This window comes from Ahaetulla prasina, chromosome 3 (genome assembly GCF_028640845.1).
Source record: "Ahaetulla prasina isolate Xishuangbanna chromosome 3, ASM2864084v1, whole genome shotgun sequence".
NCBI lineage: Eukaryota > Metazoa > Chordata > Lepidosauria > Squamata > Colubridae > Ahaetulla > Ahaetulla prasina.
Window position 1 is genome coordinate 93,850,258 of NC_080541.1, and position 21,596 is coordinate 93,871,853.

A 21,596-nucleotide genomic window follows, 5' to 3' on the forward strand; every position below is an offset into this window, starting at 1 on the left:
GATCCCCAATAAATATTCTTGAATCAACAGCAGATGTCAAAAATAACTTATAGCAGCTCCTGAAAAATCCAAAAAACATTCTGCTTTGATGGCTATCTTTGCTTTATCAAGGTTTTTAAAATGCATCCATCAGCCTGACAAATGGAGGTCTGATTTCTGCTGTATTTTCTTTTTTTGTTTGTTTGTTATATATGGAAGATGAGGATCATAAAGTTTAACTACAGGACTCTTGCTCTATTAAAAAAAAAAAGCCGGATCAGCTGCCATTGAAGAGTTGTATTTCTAAGCATTAATACATCTAAGAAAAGAAGCTAAATCCTAAAATGTGTGTGTGTATCTGTAAGTAGTTTAGTATTTATGGTCACTGACTCTGAGCTACTGCAATGGCCCTGTAACAGTGGGAACTAATCATGTGCAACAATTCATGGTCTTAGGCCTTCAGTGGAGTGGTCTGTGGAAGAATGATAGCTTTGCATGATGTCCTGTGTTTCAAATGATCAGGGAATAAGAAAAGTTCTTTGCCTTAGATTTAATAAAATGGTTGCTATTGGCAATAGCACTTATATACTGCTTCACAGTGCTTTACAGCCCTATCGAAGGGGTTTACAGAATTAGCATATTGCCCCCAACAATCTGGGTCCTCCTTTTACTGACCTTGGAAGGATGGAAGACTGAGTCAACCTCAACCTTGAACCGCTTGGAATCGAACTCCTGGAGTGAGCAACAAATTAGCTTGCAGTACTGCATTCTAACCACTGTGACATCATGGTTCTTAATGTAGCATATAATACAAAGATAAAAGGCAAAACTCCATTTCTGCACAAGGCAGTTCCTTGTGTTCTTAGGAAGCAAGGTGCAAGGTCAGCATGCCTCTTTGGGAAAGCATATTGCCCACACATCTGGCCCATGAATTGCATGTTATTTCTCTCCCCAAAGTGTATAACTGAGTTTCAACAGCAAGAGCTGAGAGAGATTCACCATATTTTTAATTTGAAAATCTCCCTGGAAATCCTGGAACTATTACTGGTTCTACAGATATCAGTTGCCCCCCTATGAAGGAGAAGAACCATTCCTGAGCTGCTGAATGATAGCTTGCTCTATCTTTTTTATTTTTCATATAAAATTTATACAATAAAATTTATTGTCAATTAAAAACCCATATTAAAAATCAGATTCTTAATTTTGTTTAATAGGTTTTTTCTTAGTGTACATCTCGTGCCTTTCAAAGAGGGATATTTGTAAATATATGCTGATACTTTTAAATGCCAAGACTATGGAAGGAAATGTGATGGTTCCAATCTACCTGCTGGGTTGCACCCACAACGTACAAGGGGGGACAACTCTTGTTGACCTACAATTTCCCCTAAACAATTTAAAATTTAAAATATAAAATATACAATTTAAATACCTTCAATTCTATTTTTTTTCCCTGCAGAAAAAAATGCTAAGGATGAGGATGAGGAGATTTATTTTCTTACTCTTGGGAAATAGTGTTATAAATTATATGTAATTTTGTCTTGCCTCTGCTCACTTCTATATTTTGATCCCATAGTGTGCAACTTAAATGCCAATTGGTATTATTAAGCCATAATCTTAACGTTAATCTGAATTAACGGTATACAGGTAGAACCTAATTTAACAACCACAGTTAGGATCAGCCACTAAGTAGTGTAGTTGTTAAGCAAGACATTGCGTGATTGCAATGGCCTTTAACCTTATTTCTTTCATGATTGAGTCACCCATGGTTGTTAAGTGAGACACCATATGACTGTAACTTGCAATTTTACTGGCAACTTCTCCATTGACTCTGGTCATTGGAAGCTGGCTGTGAAGCACACAACTGGTGATCATAACTGTGAGATGCTGCAATGCTGATAAACATCTGCTGGTTGGGAAGAGTCTGAATCTCCATCCCAATGACAATGGGGATACTGCAATGGTAGAACGTAGGAGACTGGACGTAAAGGTAAGTGTCTAAACAGGAAGTTATTAAGTGAAGATCAATTGTATACTGTTCCAGTATACATACAAAAATAATCAGTGTCCATAATTGGTTTAGGCCCAGGGTTTAATGTATGTTAGATCGTCCTTTTTGAAATGATGGATTGTTCAGCTTCTTGTTTGCATCAATTTGCCCCGTTACACACACCCTTTCTTCACAGCACTGTCAGCCTCCAAAAAAACACTTATTTACTCTCTATTGATGCTATTCAGTGTTGCATCAACATGATCTTTTTTTAGCATCAGTTTCTTACAAGAGTATAATGTATACCATTCCTGAGTATAATGTTCCTGATTGTTATGCATTATAATCGAAGAGAGCAAGAGTTTGCCTTGCATACTAATAAATAAAGCACATCTCATCCTTGATTTCTGAATGTGGTTAGAATGTTTTACTACTGTAGATGAGTTACCCGTAAAGCAGGTCACTGCTATCTCTTTATTTTACAAATAGCATCACTCACAAAATTATATTTCCTTCCCGATATTCTCTCACATTCTGCTACATTTTGGAAGAGAGGTTTGAGTTTTCTTCATCTGCATAAAAAGTAGAAGTTAAAATCCTTCTTGCTTATTTCTCCCAGGAGCCTGCTGCTTGAAAGAGGGAATATTACATTCATAGAAAATATCTGTTTATTCCTGTCGTCTCCCCTCTGAAATCTTTCCTGCAAATTATGAAACAGACTATAGAAAGTTCCGTGAGATGCCACATCTTAACGTATAGTGCTTCAGAAAGTATTGCCATCCACCATTTTCCTTTCTTTGTCTGATTTTTTCCTGGCTCACATGAGGGGGGGAAAATAACTTATTTTACTATGTAGCTCAGCTGCTTAGTTCTCTGGCAGATGTGTTTTGTTGTGTTATGACAAAGTCTTGTTTTATGAAAAGGTTTTAATCCAAAGAACAGCTGCCAGGAGCCCCTTAAAACCTGCTATTATGCTAGTCAGAGCTCAACCTCCTTAGAAATATACTCCCAAGTGATGCTAAACTCCTGGATCTGAATTTGCATTGCACTTTCCCACCATATTTCCAAGATAATATCAGTACGGGTGCACCAGGCTTTGAAGATATGGGCTATTCACTACCAAAGATAGTGTATAGTTTTCCATAATTGGAAAGTATAATTTTGACAGTATCCTATCAAAATCTAAGAAACTAGACAATTCATATATGTTGCTGCAGTAGCTGCAGTTTTACCATGCTCCTTCTGTGTTATTTTATTTATTTATTTTATTTATTTTATTTGTCACAACATTATATAAAAGCATAAGCATGAAATAACTATACGATATATAAGCATATATAAAACCATAAGTATGTAATAACTATATGAAATTGTATACAAAGGGAACTTTAAACTTTAAACATTAAACTTTTAAACTTTAAACTTTTTAAATTAAACTTTAATTTTTTAATTAAACTTTAAATTTTTAATTACTGCAATGCTCTCTACATGGGGCTCCCCTTGAAGAGCACCCGGAGGCTCCAGTTGGTTCAGAATGCAGCTGCGCGGGTGATAGAGGGAGCCGTTCTTGGCTCCCATGTAACACCACTCCTGCGCAGACTGCACTGGCTACCTGTGGTCTTTCGGGTGCACTTCAAGGTGTTGGTTACTACCTTTAAAGCGCTCCATGGCTTAGGGCCGGGTTACTTATGGGACCGCCTACTGTTACCGATTGCCTCCCACCGACCCATGCGCTCTCACAGAGAGGGACTCCTTGGGGTGCCGTCCGCCAAGCAATGTCGGCTGGCGGCCCCCAGGGGAAGGGCCTTCTCTGTGGGGGCTCCCACCCTCTGGAATGAACTTCCCCCAGGACTCCGTCAACTGCCTGACCTTCGGACCTTCCGCCGCGAGTTGAAGACTTACCTATTTATTCGCGCAGGACTGGCATAGAAATTTTTAGTAGCTTTTAATATTTTGATGTAAATTTTATGGGGTTTTTATGGTTTTAAATGGTTTTAATTTTGGCCTGATATTCAATAAGTTTTTTAATTATTGTTTTTATTGTGTACATAATTATTGTTTTATTCTGGCTGTGAACCGCCCTGAGTCCTTTGGGAGAAGGGCAGTATAAAAATCTAATAAATCTAAATCTAAATTAAATTTTTAATTTTAATTTTTTTTTAATTTTAATTTTTTAATTTTTTATTAATTTTTTATTTTATTAATTTTTATTATTTTATATTATTATTTTTATTATTTTATTTTTATTAAATAAAAATTAAATTTTTATTTTTTAATTAAACTTTAAACATGTTTAAACTTTAAACAAAGTGTTGTGGCTCTCTACAAGTTTTCTGTGCGAAGAATAAGACATTCTTCGCACAGAAAACTTGTGCTATCAACAACCTAGAGTAGGACTGGGATATCTTCGGGACCGCCTTCTGTTACCACATGCCTCCCACCGGCCGGTACGCTCCCATAGAGAGGGTCTTCTCAGGGTGCCGTCAGCCAAACAGTGTAGGCTGGCGACCCCCAGGAGGAGAGCCTTCTCTGTGGGGGCACCTACCCTCTGGAATGAGCTTCCCCCAGGACTTCGACAACTTCCTGACCTCCGGACCTTTCGCCGCGAGCTGAAGACATATCTATTCTTCCGAGCAGGACTGGCTTAAATAGGGTTTTTAAATATGGATTTTATTGGGGTTTATTTTATATTTTGTATTGTATTTTAAATTTAGGCCATATTGAATAAGTTTTTTAAATAGTGTCTTTATTGTAATATATTGTATTATTTTATCTGCCTGTTCACCGCCCTGAGTCCTTCGGGAGAAGGGCGGTATAAAAATTAAATTATTATTATTATTATTATTATTATTATTATTATTATTATTATTATTATTATTATTATTATTATTATTATTATTATTATTATTATTATTATATTTCACTTTCCCCAAATACATTTGACAACTCGATAGGCTCAACACAATCAAAACTCTTTCTATAGTCAATGAAGCATCTATTGACACAATCTCCATATGCTTCTCGTCCCTCTGCTTTCTCAGTTGCCCAATGCATCAGCAATACTGTCTGTTGTTCCTTGGCCTTTTCCAAAAGCACTTTGAACATCTGGCAACTCCCTTTTAGTGTAGGATTTTAGTTTGCATTGGATTATACTAACCATATTGTATTTTGCCAGAATGTCAAATAATATAATAGATAATTTCCACATTGCCACATTTAGTTAAATCTCCTGTTCAAAACTGTTCATTTTGAATGAAAATTAAAATTCCCAATGTACAGAAATTAAAAGACGAATTTCACAGTTGCTTAGAAGGTTAATATTTTAAAGAAACAAAGCACTGTTCAATGACTGGAATATGATTGCTTTTTTTTTTTTAGAAAAATTGCTACCAACAACCTAGAGTATGTTGATTTTTTTTTCTCCTTAGCTTCTCATGAAATCCTATCTGATTCTCACAGAATTCCAGTGTTCACAGAACACGATTTGAGAAACCCTGCTGTAATGTATTTTGGAAAATTATATTCCCCCTATACAGAATTTTAATATACTCCTTCCACCGAATATACCTAACAATTTACCCCAACCCTGGGATTCACACATGCTTGAGACATTAGTCCGCCATTTCCTTGCTGGCTTTTTCATTTATTTTTAGCATAGCTTTCATATTCATAGATCACTGCTAAGTGCTGCTAAGACACACATTTTAGAATGCATTGCTCCCAAAAGTACATTTTATTTTTCAGAGAATGCATACAATAGTCATAAAAGGGTGAATACTAAAGCAAAACTACATTTCAGTATATGTAATGTTTCCGGAAATGCAGTTTACAAAAGTTTATTCCAAAATAGCACCTGAATGAACTTTTTCCCCCTTTTATTGTAAATATGTTTCCCTTCTGTAGTCATAGCATGAGCCTTTTCTTAAATACAGTCCTCCACATAAAATTCTCCCAACTATCAAAGAAAAAAAATCTTGCTTATCAGAGTTGAGAAGAACAAATTATTCATTTTGGAGGGAAGGAGAGGTTAAATGAACACTTTGTCATATTAAATGGTCAGATTTGCTCACCCACATCCAGGCAGCTGCTGGAAAAGTCTAATGAACTGGCAGTGATGCAACTAATTAGGCCAAATAGGTCTGGATAGCTGGAGGCATTATGATTACAAATGGCATTGCAATTTCCAAATGAGATGTATATTCACTCTTCATTTCACTATAATTGTTTTTACATTTCTTATCATCTATACTGTCTTCAAGCTAAACTATAGGAAATCCTAAGGGTTTATTTTATGGCATAATGGAAGTCAAATACCATAAACCCAGAATCATCACTGAGTTTCTTATTGCTAGCACATTTCGGATTGCATATATTGAATTCAATTCTAATGTAATGTTTTGGAAAGGTTTTTTTGTTTGTGTGTACCAAGGTCAATGAATGAATCATTGTTGTAGAACAACAAGCCACAGTTTGAAAACATTTGTGCGGGTTTATGTTTCACATATAAAAGGACCTTAGAGAAATTAAGAAAATGTACATTACAGTAAAAGAGACAGAGAGGCATAAAATAAATACAAACATCCATCAGATCTCAAAATCTTAAATAGTGACATCAAGCTTACTACTGCTTTATATCACAGAACAATGTCACTTGGCTCCCCAATTATTAAGGCATGATTCGATAAGAGTAGCTGATGTACATGGACAGAAGTGTTGTATACACATGGCAGAAGAATCATTTTCAAAACAAAACAAAACAAAAAGTTCAAGATAAGACAACCCGGAAGGCAGGCATAGATAATCCATGTCTCAGCATCAATGGGCAAATAACTTCATCAGACAAATCCAACTATTTGTGATCCCAATTCTAATATAATTCAGACTTTGAACTTTGAAGTCTTATCTCTGTTTCCCAAGGGAAGACCTGTCCATATGCAAATGAATAAGAAAGCATGGGGGGAAGTTTCACTGAAGGAGAAGCATCTGGCCCAGACTTGTCTACTTGGGAGCTCTCTTGTACTGAATTCAGGAGTGACCATTGCCAGATGTGCTCAGGCAAGGCCTGTAATTTCCTTTATTTAAGGTCCCAGGTGAATTTCTTTAGATTAGAGTAATAAGTGTTAGGTATCATGTGTCAAGCAGGCTACTATGTTTTCATGTTTCAGAGTAAACTCTTGTTGTATCTCACTGCTTCCCCATTTACTATCACTTTTAATGTTTGCCTGTGGTTTATCACCTTAATCATTTTCACAAATCTCTCCCCAACTCCATCTTTTCTAGTTGCGCTAGCATAAATTGCCAATTCACATTATCAAACGCTTTCTGCGCATCTAAGAAGATCAACACCATTTGCTTTTCTGGATATGCTTTATAATATTCAAAAAGTGATAGTAAATAAAGATATGACTGAGAAAATTAGTATTAAGAAAGGTATCTCACTGTTTCCCCTCCCTTCAATCATAATTTGAAGTAGATTGGATAGAGAAGCAGCTGAGAGCAGACTTGAACCTGGGTCTCCCCAGTCTGGCATGTCAGCTACTAATTGCTAGTTATTTAACTCCATGTGATGGGGACCAGGATGAGAAGCATTCTTATCAGCTTGAAAGGAAGCAGGAAAGCCATTGTACTGCCATCAATAGAGTATTTTTTTGCTTTACAGCATTACTCCAAAGAAGCACTTTAACAAAGTGCCCTTTGAAGATCTGTGTGGCCTTTCAAGTAGATCCTGGCAGCTGAGATACTACATCATGAACAGTCTTTGACACTTTGGAACTTATTAGTAATGGTAGATAAGCGTCCCTCAAAAAAAGCATTCCTAAAAAACATCCCACGTAGTTTTTCATTCTCCTTATAGTATACAATTATGGAAAATATTAGTTAAGCAGGTAGCCAGATGAAGTTTAGCACAGCAGCAAGAGACCCATATAATACAGCTGCTTAAAAAAATGTCCTATTTTTTATACATAAATACATCCAAAATCTCCATGTTTATCATATTTGTTTTTACCAGAAGCAAATATGTAGGACAAGCAATGGTGTAATTTGACTGCATTATTATAGTCTGATAAAATGAAATTAAACGAGAGCCAGGTTTTCCTCCCGGCAAGACTTGTAGCACAAACATTTATATTTCACTATACAAGGGACAGTGTAAAAGAAAATGAGGTAATTCCACTTCCCTGGAGTCACAGAGTCAAATAAAGAGTATCATGGTATCCTTCTATTAACAGTGCCAAAGAAAGAATGAAACTGTTCTATATATTGGGTCAGATATCTTGAGTAGTTTTTGAAGGATGCCACAGACCTTTTATTATAAATAAATACATTTTGGCACAAAAAATACTGGATAGGTAAGGAAGGATAGTAAACTTGTTCTAAGAAACACTGTACAGGACATACTGGACAATGAATATGTTCTGGTAGGTTCATAAGGTATATTAATTGTTCTCTTAGCATTTTCAAGATGCAACAAAATGAGGAATTCAGAAGAAAATCAGTAAGACCAAAGCTGCTTATTTAACTACTTTGCTCAGTTAGAATTTATAGAACTTACTTCAAGCCAACAGGCTGAAAAAAAGAAAGAAATGAAGATTGTAGCCTCACTGAAAAAGGTTCTACCAGGCATATTGTAGAACACATATGGGAACTGCAGTGATAGAGTATAAAAATTTCTAATTATAGAACTGTAGAACTTCTAACAGACTGCAATCCTCGTAGGAACACCTGACGTAAGACATAACATAAGACATTCAGTTCAGAAAGTTTCTCTTCAAAATGTTCAAGGCAGCAAGGCACATCCAGAAGTATCTAAAACTGTGGCCTATATTTCTTTAAATACATTCTGCACTATCTGTAGTGCAGCAACCCAGGTGTCAAACCTTGAAAGACAACCTCACATTTTTTTTGGGGAAAAAAAAACCCTCACATATTTAATAAGCATCCCATCTGGAATACATTTCTTGGTTTGTTTCTTTCTTAAGCCAGAGCTATTTAACTGTAATATTGGCAAGAATGTCCTACAGCAGGGCTGTCAAACTCCCAGCCCGCGGACCAGATGCATCACATGCTGGCCACGTCCATACCCAGTTTAGTGAAGGAGAAAAAAGTCCCGATATGTCACGTGATGCCGCCATGACGATGTGAGTTTGACAACCCTGTCCTACAGAGTTCTTAGAATAATGATTCTAAGTGGTGTCATTCTCCAGCCTTGAAATAGGATGAATGGCCATTTATCAGCAGACCATAGGCATCAAACGGGGGGAGGGGGAAGAGAAATCATGCATTATATCATAATGCAGACTTTGATCCTTATGGACCTGAGTGCAACCTCATGACAACAGTAATGAATGACTTAATTTGTAATGTGACATCATTGCTGACAGTTTGGTATCATTCTGGTTAGGAACAAATGCATGTGCAACAAGCTTTGGAGGATAAAATGGATTAAATATAGGTGGGTTGGTGACGTATGTGTCTGTCACCACCTATTTGACAGTTCTAGTTACTTTTGGCCATTGAGAGGTAGAGATTCAGGATTCTTGGGACTACTATTTGAAAGTTGTCCCACCATCCAGCCCATAGTATCCAGTCCTCAAGACATCATTGGACCCAACACTGGACAGTTGTTGAAAAGTTGTGGTTGTCCAATCACAAGTTGGAGTCCAATCACACTTGGCCAATAAAATTCTATTCTATTCTATTCTATTGACAACTGCAGAGAATCCTGGATGAAATTATTTCAACGGATTTCATTTGGGCTCCAGACTGGGGCACACTACTGTGAAAGCATTGCTTGTGCTTGTTGATGACCTTTGAAAGAAGTAAGGTAAGGCGGTGCACCCATTCTGATCCTTTTAAAAGAAATATCAACTTTTTATTTTATTCATTAAAAAAAAAAACCTTCCAAAGAAGTGGGGGGCAGAAATCCTATTTCTTATTTATCTCTCATCAGCTTTCATATCATGGTATCCTTCTGGACTGACTGAAAAGATTGGGAGTGGGAGGATTATCATGTTGTGATAATAATCCTTCCTCTATGATCACTTTTAGTTTGACTTGACAGGAGTGGGGGAAATTTGAGGTGAGGGATCCTTGGTGCCCTCTGAACTTGATTGTTTTCTTGCAGACATTTCATTACCCAAACAAGATAATGTCATCAGAGCTTGGACTGTTGTGGGATGTCTAGGGCTCAGAATTTATTTATTATTTTTATTTATTTTTGTCGAGTACATATTAGATAATATATATAAGTATATGCATGAATTGAATAATAAAATGAATACAATTAAAGGAAACATTAAGACAGGGACGGTAGGCATGCTGGTGCTCTTATGCATGCCCCTTACAGACCTCTTAGGAATGGGGTAAGGTCAACAGTAGCCAGTCTAAGGTTAAAATTTGGGGGTTTTTGGCAATGGTTGGTTTCAAAAAAATTTATTACCGGTTCTGTGTGTGTGGCTTGGTGGGCATGGCATGGCTTGGTGTGTGGGGCTTCATGGGCGTGGCAGGGGAAGGATACTGTAAAATTCCCATTTCCACCCCACTCCAGGGGAAGGATACTATAAAATCTCCATTCCGTTCCCAATCCAGGGGAAAGTTACTGCAAAATCCCCATTTCCTCCTGATCAGCTGGGATTTGGGAAGCAGAGAATAGATGGGGGTGGGGCCAGTCAGAATTTTTACTACCGGTTCTCTGAACTACTCAAAATTTCCACTACCCGTTCCCCAGAACTGGTCAGAACCTGCTGAAACCCACATCTGGGTTTTGGGATGAAACCACAGCGTCAGGTAGTGCATTCCAGGCATTGACCACTTCGTTGCTGAAGTTATATTTTCTGCAATCAAATTTGGTGTGGTTTACCTTAAGTTTGAATCTATTGTGTGCTCGTGTATTGTTATGGTTGAAGTTGAAGTAGTCATTGACATTAAACATTAATTTTGTTAATTAATTAACCAATTAATTATTAATTAATTATTAATTAATTATTAATAACATTAATTAATTAAACATTAATTAATTAATTAAACAGTCTTTTGTTTAACTTCTATACAAAACTGCTGGTTAAGATAATCTATGAGTCCAGATTCCAGAATTAGATCACATCAGTATGCTGATAAAAGCCAATTCTAATGTCAACTTCCAGGCCACCTGAATGATGCTGTTGATGTCCTCCTATTCAATTGTCTTGAAGCTATTTGAATCTGAATAAGGAGAAATAGTTTCAAGGTCAATCTTGATAAGACTGAGTAACTTGTGATTAGAACCCTCAGACTCTGGGAAATGGGGTATTTAATGGGGTTGCACTTTTCCCAAAACTAGAAATGAATTTGGAGTTGAAATGTGTTGAAGTGTGCTGAACTATGCTGGGCTGGAGAAAGGTAGACATCTTGTCTTTCCTGGCTGAATGAGCCATCTCCTTTTAGGTGCGTAATGTTCATTCTGTGGTCATATAAATTCCCTTACTTACAAATGGTTCCTTATCTCATGTCTACAAGAAATGTCATATTCCTAGAACTCAGCTAGGTTTAGCAATATCAACCAGTGCAGACTTTTAACAGGAGTGGTTGCCTTTATCTGGAACACACTACTGTGTGTTCTTTTCAATTAGTTCTGGAGCTAGTTGTCAAAAGTTGATGCTCAATATTCTTTAATCCTTAGTACCTCATATACACACTGTCACACCATGCCTTAAATCTAACTTCAAGATGAATGAAAAGTCACACCATGAAAATTTTTTGTCAAAAGCACACAAAAATATGCTGGCATGAGGTGATTGAACCATTTGCTGCTGAGGATATAACAGCTTTCATCATAATCTATAGCCCTGTTCAGGTTTTATAGAAAATAAAGGCTCTAGTAACTACAGTCTAGTTAAGTTTCTTCCATTTCTAATTCCAGTTTCTATAATTCCTATAATAGGGCTTGTGATTGCTCTGCTATACTCCCCACTATCTTTTCCAGTCTGAAAGGCTTCCATAGCAGATGGATCATCATAGAAATGTTCCCCATGAGGGGGAAAAAAAGATAACTGCTGATCTAAGCATACTAGGAACTTTTTAAAATTTCATCTGTATAATTAAGGCATTTGGGAACTATTGAAAGGTCTAGGTTGGCTTACTTTACTGTGACTAATTGATTGGATGAAACATAACTGGCCACAAATCTTGCTATCTAACATCATGAGATGTTAAGCATTGATGGAGCAATTTTGTAGAAAAAGGTGCACTGAAAAATGCGGAGGGGGAGGTTTGCTTAAATCTGATTCTCAAAAATATGCCGAGTTGGACTGTTAATTTGTGATATTAATAAGCCTGAAATTCACTTATTAAGTGATGCACAGAGCTTCAATGGATTTACAGAATAAATCTGCTTGCTATAATTGTACATGGCCAACATTAGAATATCTGATGTAATTTTCTGTCTTCCTGCCAGAATTAATAACCATCTACAGATCCTTGCTATTCTCCAATGTAACTAGGTCCCTAACATTTGTAGGATAAATATTTACTTTATTTTTATTTATTTATTTATTTATTTATTTATTTATTTATTTGTCATAACAATATATACAAGCGTTACATAAAAGGTTATAAATATATGAACGTATATATGAGGAGAAATGAGGTACTAAAAACGTGTATATACATAGGGAAAGAAACAGTAGGACAGGAACGGTAGGCACGTTTGTGCTCTTATGCACGCCCCTTTAGAGTCCTCTTAGGAAAGTGGTGAGGTCAACCGTGGACAGTTTTTGAGTGAAACCTTTGGGGTTATGAGAAGAAACCACAGAGTCAGGTAATGCATTCCAAGTATATACAATTCTGTTACAGAAATCGTGTTTTCTGCAATCTAAACTGGAACGGTTGACATTGAGTTTGAATCTGTTTGTAGCTCTTGTGATATTGTTATTGAAACTAAAAAAGTCATTGACAGGAAGGACATTACAACGGATGATTTTATATGCTAAACCCAGATCCAGTCGAAGGCGACGAAGTTCCAAGTTTTCTAGACCCAAGATATCAAGTCTGGTGGAATAAGGTATTTTATTAGTTTCAGAGGAATGGAGAATTCTTCTCGTAAAATACCTTTGGACACGCTTAACTGTGTTGATGTCAGATATATGGTAAGGGTTCCAGACAGGAGAGCAGTAATCAAGAATTGGCCTAACAAATGTTTTATATGCTCTGGTCAGTAGCGTGGTGTTTTTTGAAAAACTTTGTCAGCAAATGAACCAGTTCACACTGGTGAAATAATCCAGTATGTTTAAGGATGCAGTATTTAAAGATGTACTATTTTTTTCAATATTGGTATTATAATTATATGTATTATTATTATTTGAGATTCCCTCCCTCCCCTTTTTATTTGCTAAATGGTGCAATAGTGATGCTTAATGGCAAAAGTTGCAATGTGAAACAGACTTACTTGAGGGTAAATCTAGTGAACTCAAAGCATCATGTTCCTAAGAAACTGTGCACAGCTTTGCACTATTAGTATGAGAGGCCCAAAGCTCAAACTGCTAAATGCTAATCTTAATTCAATTAAGTTTGAGGCAAAATGAGATACTATATCTACCTTCACTGCATTATAGAATAATCCTAGTTTAGTCATCAGATTTGAAATAAATACCTACTTCTTTTAAGGGTATTCCTGTTTCAACAGGATTAGAGGATTTTGGGACAATAATCTAGGATTGGGGAAAAAATATACATCATTCCAGTACTGTTTTCGCCAAGCCTCACTTGGTATGAAGTAGAGTAGATTCCGTCGAATTTGTCATGAGAAGAGGAGGCGTGGCCAACGGCGCTGCGGGACGGCAATTCCCCAGGGCTCCGGAGGAACGCCAATATTTCAGCCATTTTGGGGGTCCTTCATGGACCATAGCTGTCTTGGAGAGACAGCGAAGAAGGGAGTCACGGATCGGCGCAAACAGAGAAGTGGCAAATTCCCTGGAGTGTCGACATTAGCCTCCGACTCTGCAGCATGGGAAGACAGTCATTAAAGCTGTCACAAGCTGGGGCAGCCCCACCAAAAATTGGAGCAGGAGAGGTGATTGAACGGAGTATTCTTACTGGAAAAGTGATTTGCCAATGCATAGGTAAGAAGAAAATTTATTAAAGCTTAAAAGAAGTATTCAATTTGAAATCAGCGGCTAAACTGTCATGTGGAAGTATAAATAGAAGAAAATAAAAGTAAAACAGAACTTTGTAATTAAAGTCCCAAAAAGGACTTTCCATCTGAATTTTAATTTGGCTTTGGAAGAGATTAAATATTAAAAGGAACAGAAAATTGAAAGAAAACATTGTTTGCTAACAAAAGAACTAAGACGGAATAAAAAACTTTGTGGATTAACAACGGACATTTTGTTGCTGAAGTATTTGTGAATTGGAAAGAGACATCTGCTGGAGGATAGAAAGTATCACACCATCCAGATCAACATGGGAAAATCAGGAAGAAGTTGTTTTAACAGCTGGTGAGATTGTAAAAGAAAAAGGGAGAGTTGAACAGATAAAGACTTAAACTGAAACAGTTTTAAACAATTTTGGAATTGGAATCTTCCAGAAACAAAGAAGAAAAGAGATATATGGACTTGAATTTTGGCTAAGTTAAAGTAATAAACTGGAATTTAGACTATACATAAATTAAGATAAAAAAATTTAAAAAGTCTTTCTTGTATTGAAAATATGGAGAATTAGGAGGAATTATGGGAGATGCTTTTGATGGTCCGAGAGTCTATTAATGGAAACAAACAAGCAGAATTATGGCCTAAAAATAAAAAAAGAGAAGATGAGAAAATTATGAGATATAATGCTGGAAAAGAAATTAGTGAGGACAATATAAATGACTATATTGGGATTGATAGTGAAAAAATAAAAATGGAGAGAGGGAAAGAAACTTAAAAAAGAGGGGGGAAAGCAAAAAAGAAAAGATTTTTTTTATTTATTTACATTTATATCCCGCCCTTCTCCAAAGACTCAGGGCTGCTTACAGTGTGTAAGGCAATAGTCTCATTCTATTTGTATATTTACAAAGTCAACTTATTGCCCCCCCAAAATCTGGGTCCTCATTTTACCTACCTTATAAAGGATGGAAGGCTGAGTCAACCTTGGGCCTGATGGGACTAGAACCTGCAGTAATTGCAGGCAGCTGTGTTTTAATAACAGGCTATCTTACAGCCTGAGCCACCACGGCCCTTTTTGAGATTGAGATTGAGATTGCGATTGAGACAAAAAATTTAAAAAGTGAGAAAAACAGTGAAAAAAAACATATGATTACACTGGGATTAGCAGTGAAAGATTAACGAGAAGAGGAGGAAATAGAGAAAAATTGAGGAGGGACATCAAAAGAGTAAAAGTTAGAGAAAAGTGGAAAAGAGGAAACAAGAAAGGAAGAAAGAAGAAAATGAAAGAAGGGAAAAAAGGAAGAAAAATATTAAGAGATGGGATCTGGGAGAGACTGAAAGAAAATGGTTAGAAATAGGAGAAAAATAAATAAAAGAAAAGAAATCAAAGTAGTGATATATTTGCTTCCTTCTTTTTCTTTTTTCTTTTGTGTGTTGGACAATGCATGGAATGAGAAAAAATTGAAGTTGATGATTAAGAAAAAAATTTAATTTATAAAAGAATGGAAAACCCACCAGAGGAAATTTGGAATGGCACAGTTTACAAATTAAGATGATTGAAATTTAAGATGTAAAAGGGAATAAAATTGAAATGTTAGTAAATGATGTACATTGTTGGAAGAAAATAATAAGTATTAAATCTTGAATAGAAATATTAAGAAAATAAGAGGTGGAAAGTTGTACTAATTGACTGTATGATATAAATGGAATAATATGAAGACAATGTTAAGGTTTAAAATAGAGGAGGTTTGAAAAATATGTGTAATAAATGAGAGAATTAGGGATGTCTGGACATTAGAGATATTGAAAATAGATACAGCAATGGAGAGAAATAAGAAGAAGGAGAGAGACGGAAGGGAGAAAGAAGGAGAGAGAAAGAAGAAAGGGAAGAGAGAGTAGGTAAGGCAAGGGAAATAAGTCTAGGAGAGAAGGTTAGATAGGAAGGAAGTAGGGAGGAGGAGGAGAAGGGAAAGGGAAGTAGAGAAGGAGTAGGAGAGGAGGGAAGAAGAAAGGAGGGAAGAAGAAAGGAGTGAGGGAAAGGAGTGTAAGGAGAAGAAAAGATTGCCATGAAAAGGAAATGGAGGAAAGACAATCCCAAAAATATTTGAAGAATAAAAATTGAAAAAGTTAAAAAAAAAAAGAATGGAAGGGAATGAATATGAATAAAAATGGAGAAATTAGAAAACGAAGGACGAGAAAGGATGTGATTTAATAAAATGAGCAAGGAAATATTAGGAAAGGAATAAAAAACTATGGAAAAAAAGAATATTTTGGCAAAAATTGTAACTAAGAAAAACTGTATATTTGAATATTTTGAATTATATAAAATAAGACAATCTCAATACTCTGTTCATGAATTGTGTCTGTGTGGAGGGGGGAATTTAAAAAACTAATAAAACTTGTATTAAAAAAAAGAATTTGTCATGAGGAATGGGTGAGCCTCATTTTCTCAGTTTCTTCTGGTAGAAGACTGAGTCAAACTGGGGAGGACCAAGGCAAGGGAGGCATTGCCAAGTCAAAAATAGATTCTGTCTCCAAGCTGAGAAGCAGAGCACCACCCATTCCTGGATGATCTTCCCCGACACAATGCAGAATAATCTAGGATTGGGGAAAAATATACATCATTCCAGCACTGTTTTGGAGAGTTTACCAACCTGCTGAAATAGATGTCAAATGGCAAGGGAAGGGAAAATTATTTTCCCCAAAAAGCATGGATTGAAAAAAGCCTTGATTTGTCTGGTTTACTCTGCCATGTGTCCTCTATCGTATCTGATAGAATGATCCTTCAAACTCTTGCAGGATATTTCAGTTGAATCTGGTACCATCCCAAACCCAAAATGACATGATTAGTGCTCTTTAGAGATTTGAATTTAATTAAGACTGAATATCATACAGAGTATATCCTCATGAACTTTTCCATAATTTTTCTCTTATACCTAGGATTTGTGAGTATATAAAAGCATTATATCTGTATACAGTTTAACTGACATAATTGTAGCATTTTTCCATTTTAAATCAGGAAGGGTCTAATGCATAATGTTTTCCTCTGTTGTAAAAATATTCCCCCGTCACTTCAATTTCCTTCAAAAGTAATTTGGGAAATTGAAATACATATATTCATGTTTACACACACACACACACACACACACACTCTTCATCCTGCAATGGATAGGCAATGGCTAAATGATGGTGATGATAAGAATTAAATGCACACAGCAAGCAAGAAGAAAGTTGCAAACCAATGGTTGTTAACATAACCAGAAGATGGGACCCTTCACATACTTGGGCACATAACCTGGTCTTTAGGACCTTCCAACAGTCCAGAAGGGTTGTTACCATCCTTATCTCTTGAGACAGGATGTTTCACAGGGCAGGCACTATGGCAGAAAAGGCAGGCCTCCTAAACCAGAGGTGGAATTCAATTTTTTTTACTACCGGTTTTGTGGGGGTGACTTTTTGGGCATGGTGTGGCTTGGTGGATGAGGCTTGTGGGCATGGCAGGGGAAGGATACTGCAAAATCTCCATTCTCACCCTACTCTGGGGCCAGGCAGTGGTTTTCTGAACTACTCAAAATTTCCACTACCGGTTCTCCAGAACCTGTCAGAACTTGTTGAATAGCATCCCTGTCCTAAACTCTGCAGCTGGTATTCTTTGGTCAACAGAACCTAGAGCATGCCCATCCTACCAGACTGGATTGAATGGGTAGAAACAACTGGGAAAAAACTCAACTAGTCTTTCTAGACTTATTAAACTCATATTAAGTCTAATTTGATATTTTGATATTCCTTTATCTCAGTTTGAAGATATTTTGTTAGTTCTTTACAAAATCTCTCATTTAAATGGCCTCATGTTATCAGCAACTTCTCTCTATTCACCCTAAACCTGGATTGCTGCTGTACAAACTAAAAACATAGGATATCAGGACAGAACATTACGGTCTCCACTTTCCATTTATGTAACTACTCATATGTTCCTATTCTGTTTTTTTAATCAGTTAATATCCTATTAGGGAATATTTAGTTTTATCCCAGAATTGTTTATTTTTTGTTCGGTAACAATTTTTTTTGAAAAGTCTAAATCTAATATGCTGTATTATTGAAGTTAGACATGTGTACTGAGGGGATTAAAATATTTTTAAAGGTCAGCAAAAGATATGCCTATTTTTTTTAAAGCTATGTTGATTCTCTGCAGCAAGGGATATCTCCCCAATACTTGTAATTTTATTTTTAATATTTTTTCCAACATATACCTAGGACCTCAGCCTGCCTTCAATTTTCTAGATTACCTTGGGTTCTTTCTTTTAAAAATGATATCACATTGTCTCCTTTTCCGTTCTTTGGTAGAAAAGACAATCTAGGGATATGATGTTTGCAACTATTAAAAGAAAATCAGCACATTCACTTTCATAAGATTCTTGTATATACTGCGTGTGTATGTAAGATTTTTATTAAAACTTTTTTTAAAAAATTAAAAGATAGTATTAGCTATTAGAACAGAACAAAAAATAGAGATAGCAAAAAATGTGCAAAAAAGAAAAAAAGTGAAGAAAAATACAAAAGAAGGAAAAAATTATTCCTCAAGTTTTATTCCCCAATGAACTTTTTTCGTCTTCCTGAGAAATTACACAAGGATATCAGTTAGAACAAATCTTCCAAAGTATTTTGGAAAACACTTACTCATCCTATAGACCTTATCAACTTCTGTTTTACATTCACCATCTTGCAATACATACATACATACATTCATACATATATATATTTAAAAAGAGACTTAACAAAATTCTTCTCAGTGTTGCTCTGGAATTGTTCTAGATCTTAAGCAAAATTCTTTTTCTTTCAATGTCAGTAATACCAAGTTGTCCAAATCTGTTTCCATCTCTCTGTTTATAACTAATGTCTTACTTTTCATGACCACAATTTGGTCAGTAATTTATTTTAAGTCTGTAGCCATTTGCCCTACAGATTCTTCAATCTTTTTAAATTTCTTCTTTCACACCTTTTTTATTTCTGAAAATCCTTCTTCTGGTTTTATTTTTAACCACTGCAGTCGTCTCATTGCTAAATTATTCAAACATTTCTGCAATAAATTTCATGAAATGTGCCCTAAGCCAGTAACTGTTGTAGTGAACCTCGTATCCTTCTCCTGATTTATCAGCTTTTCTTATGGTTGCCATTATGGGAAATTATATCCATTTCTTTAGTGAAAGTTTAGACAGGTTCCTCTTTTTTTAAAAAAAAATGTTTTGCTAGTCTCTATCTTGATATCCAATTAGCTCTCTACAGTTACGGTCTCATAGTTTAGTTCATATTATTTTTATTGTTTTTTATAAAATCCATCAATTACTTCTTAAAAATAAACATTCCCATGGAGGTCCAGTCTGTTAGTCTAACTAATTTTGTTATTTCCAAAAGTTCTTTCACTAGATATTTTTTTAAAAATACTGCCCCTTTATCCATTTAAACTTTCTTTGATCATGATCTTGTTAAGCTTTTTTTTAAAAAAATTAAAATCCCTTAAAATAAGGTATGTGGGGTGTTCCCTACTTTTAATTTCAAAAAGAAGACCCTTACCAAGAGTTTTTGATCTTCACTGCCATTCAGGATGTCATTCTTAGGCTATAAATTAATAAAATTCAAACATGTTTAAGAAACTATGTTCATTAGTTTGTACAGCAATTAAAAACACATTGTAAATTATTTGGTTCCGAAGCCACGTCACTCATGGTTCAGCACAAGAATCTTCTTGGAATGAGCAGCTTTTCCAGAGCATTAAAAAAAAAGATAATCACTAAAATGTCTGTTTATCTCCAGAGAGACTTTTGTCAGTCAGAAACTAGCTTCTGCCTAGCAATTCTACCACATTACTGTTCCCACTAATGGAGTTGACTGCAGGGACATCTAACCCACCATCAGTCCTTACCTTACACGGGAAAAGACCCGAATATGCCAAGAACTACATATAGATAGATAGATAGATAGATAGATAGATAGATAGATAGATAGATAGATAGATAAACGTCAGTATATAATATAACAAATATAGAAGCCAATGGGTTATGAATTCACCATAAATTGATGGACAGTGAAAAGGCATGATACTGAGCAGTAGAAAATTAAATTTGTAGGTTCTATATTGTTTACCATATAGTAGTTGGATATCAAATTGTCTACCCAGTCATATGTATTTTATCATACATATAAAAAAATCATTGGTTCATGTTTAAATAGAGTCTTCTAACACTGCAAAAATAAGTCCACTGTAACAAAATCTAGAACTGAAAAGGTCTACTATATGGATAGTAAGATATAAATATTTTAGTGATCATCTTTTGCATCTTGGCACATAGTTTAAAAGTTAACTGTGGAGATTGTGAAATGACAATTCAGAACATTTTATGATGAAAGACAATGGTAGCATTATCTTGGACCAAGGTGAACCATGTAGTCCATGTAATTTTCATGAGGAGGTGATCAAATATAAATGGGATCTTGTGATGAAAGAAGACTGGTTGCTTGAAGCTATGCCTTATTTCATTCACTTCAGGGAGGCATGTTTACAGTAGATTGATGACTCTGACAACTTGGAACAAAGCTAAATGTTGTTTTATCCATTAGAAATAAATGGGTAGGACATTTATAGCTGCCCTAATTTTGACCTGTTAGCTCATTTAAATATTCTATAAAGTGCAAAACATTTATCTCTGTCATTCACTTCTCCCCTTTAATTCCAGAAAATCCATATAAAATCAGGTTTTATTTACTATTTCATTCTGGAAAAGAACAGCAAAGGCTGCTTGTTCACTGCAGTTATGGCACAGCTGAAGATAATCCAAAAACAAGTAATGAATAGGTTGCAGCTAACCTTGAGCTCCCTAGCAAATGAATATTTTCAAGTCTTACTTTTGTAGGGTTTTTCCGAGTGCAGAATTAAAAAAAAATTGAAAAGATCCTTAGTTGTCTAGAAAATATATACCCATGAGAAAGAAATACCTCCCCCCCTCTCTCTCATATATACATACATACATACATATTCGCAGATTTTCACAGGTATAGGTATGCAAGTCTTGGCGTATTTGGGTCTTTTCCCATATAAGGTTGAGAGTATCTTGGTGACATTTCAATGAAGTCCCACTCGTCATCTTCAGGCTGGTGCTTTCGGCTTCGTGCTTGTGCGAGCAAAGCGTGGTCGGAGCTGCCGTCTCTCTATAAATACTGGTGGGGAGGTGGGAAGTGCTGGCTTTGTTTCTGTAAGCGGGTTGGTTGGCTGTGTTGTTACATCTTGATTGGTTGATGGAGTTGATGTTTGCAGATTAGTCAGCTGTTTCGTAGCATCCTGTGTGTCTTGTGCCCATTAGTCTTAACAACCTGGGTAATGGGCTGTGCTGCAACATCCTAAGCTCTAGTGCTGTGACATCCTGAGTACTATGCTGTAACATCCTTAGCAGATGGCTGTGATGCAGCATCCCGGGCTTTGGCCTGGCTCCAAATCTGAGGTCCTGCCATGTGCTCAT